Source organism: Ursus maritimus, unplaced genomic scaffold (genome assembly GCF_017311325.1).
Source record: "Ursus maritimus isolate PB19 unplaced genomic scaffold, ASM1731132v1 scaffold_31, whole genome shotgun sequence".
NCBI classification, from domain to species: Eukaryota; Metazoa; Chordata; class Mammalia; order Carnivora; family Ursidae; genus Ursus; species Ursus maritimus.
The window spans coordinates 13,166,920-13,169,329 of NW_024425675.1; the positions used below are offsets into that span (position 1 = coordinate 13,166,920).

Genomic DNA, 2,410 nt, shown 5'->3' on the forward strand with positions numbered 1-2,410 from the left:
ATCATACTTTTTTCTTCTTTAACTTCTCTTTCCTCAAATTGGGTTATAAATACCTTGCGAAACGTGCCTTTCAAGGCGCACGGCTCAAATGTGTGCGCGTATAGGCTACATCTAGGGAGAACGAAGGGCGATTCAGCAATGAACTAGAATGCACGGGACTAATAGTGTTACTGTAGCTTTTTCCTAGTGCTCTTTTCCAGTAACAAAATGTTAACGACAGATAATTGTACTATCGGTTAGTACGTGGCAAACAAATAGGGATTACATATATGTATTTAATAATACCTGAAAATAAAAATAAAGAAGGCAAATAAAGACAATTCAGATGACCTTGTGAATGCTACAGCAGTAAATCATGAAGATTAGCGAACAAAACACTGGACAAAGAGTTTGAAACAAAAGGAAAAGTTCTCAACTCACAAGATTAAAATTTTTGTTTCCCTATAGAAGGAAACATCAGAAATAGTCATCTTCCTGAAACAGAACGTTCCAAACGGGAGTTGGAAAGAAACGACGGTATTTTAACACACGTTGCAATCTGAAATTCTGCTCGCTCTTGCTGTTTTATAGTTTTTCAATATGCCTTAAAGATAGAAAATAAAATTAAGAGGGTTAAATATTTTGAATAGAAAATTCTGATTTTAAGAATACGAATCAGGAAACAGTAAAGAAAATAATATTAACATACTGCCTTTATAATTCTCCATAAAAGCTATAGTTGGAGACGGTAACGGCATCGAAGTCTCTGTGGCGCAATCGGTTAGCGCGTTCGGCTGTTAACCGAAAGGTTGGTGGTTCGAGCCCACCCAGGGACGACTTCCAGTTTTACAAGTTTGTCGCCGGAACTTTTGCACAATTCTTGGAGTTCAGACCTACGGACTACGCGGAGGTCGCTATCCAGGGGTTGAGCGAAAAGAAACCGCCGCTCTCACTTCGCCGCCCACCCTGCGGGCGGCTCTTCAGCTTCCGGGAGCGCTGGAGGCCCCTCCCCCAGCCGTCCCCGGCTCCCGGCGGGCAGGTGGGCTCTTCCTGACCACCCCCCCTACCCCGGGGGTGGGCGAGAGGGTCCAAAGCCTTAAAGCTCCCGCATCCTTTCACTTCCAGTCTCTCAGTTCCCAAACTCAGGCCGCTGAACGCCCCGAGGGGCCGTAGTCCTTCTCGCTCTTTCCCGGATTCAGCCCAGGCCGCACAGGTCCCTTCCGCGCCTCGCCAGGTTCCCGCGGGCCCCGCAGTGCCGGGTGCGGGCAACGGGCGGCGAGAGCGCGCAGAGGCCCGGTGGGCGAGCCCCTCAACCGCGCGCGCCGCCGCGCCCGGGTCTCGAACCCGCCGCCGCCGCGCCCCAGAGGCCTCCGCGGCGGGCCCCCTGCCCCGGCTGCTCTCGTTCCGCGTCAGGACCCCTGAAATGTCAGAGGCCGCCTGCATGTATGTATTTAAAGGGTGCCAAGTTCAGGCTGTACATTGATTTAAAACTCTTCACGTTTTTTTCACACTCATGTCGAATCGTGCCACGTTTGTCTCGTCCCCGTCAGCGTAAACATACACTCCCGTGTCCTAGCTTCAACATTGACTCTGCGGTGTGGGTGAATTCAGAAATGTTTGTTATGAAGCCTTTGTGTGGACACTATTGTAAGAGCATTTCTGTGTTATATTTTACTTTTTATACTAACGTGCCAGAATTTTATAGAGAATGGAATGGACCTGCAGCATTTCCCATCTATTCAGAAGGGAAGCAAACCTGTGTGTTGTTTTAACAACTGCGTGATTGTGTTAAACTTCAGAAAAAAATTATGAGAAAGATGAAAAGTGAAACTGCTAACATATTTTGATTCGATAAGCGTGTACCATTTATTTCACAAAATGCAAAACTCTCTCAAAATAGTTACCTTATCCTTCATTCTCCAAATATAGGCTGCGTTTGAGAAGTAATCATAGTTTCTTCATAATGATTGTCTTGGGTCTAGATTACAGAAATTTGAAAGATGGGTCTGGAGAAAAGTGATGTTTTATTCCTGCAAATGAGTAGTTATGCTCTTCTTTATGTTTTCCTCCAGGTGTACGTGTTAATAAAGGCTAACATTTATTTAGTCCTGGCCAGTCACTGCTCTGAGAGCTTTCACAGATGAATGTGTGCGATCCTCACAACCCTTCCAGGTAGGTCCTTTTGTTGCCACTATATGGATGAGCCACCCGAAGGAAGGTACAATGGAGTAATTTGCCCGAATTTGCAGTGAGTCACCAGCTTGGTACAGATTTGACCCAGGCAGTCAGGCTCCAGAGCCCATGCTCCGCACTGCTGTACGACCTCCTCTAACATAGAGCTACTTGATTAATTAGTTAATTTAAAACCAAAGGTGATATTTTTAATTAGTTTTTATGAAGTTTCATTAATATTTTGCTCCAAATCGCATGA

General features: G+C 45.8%; 1 non-coding gene across 1 annotated transcript; it reads left to right on the top strand.

The window, feature by feature from the left end:
• Positions 1-741: 741 nt before the first annotated feature.
• On the top strand, positions 742-815 carry TRNAN-GUU. Its single transcript has one exon. It is a non-coding gene; the product is annotated as a tRNA-Asn (tRNA).
• The last annotated feature ends 1,595 nt before the right edge of the window (positions 816-2,410 follow it).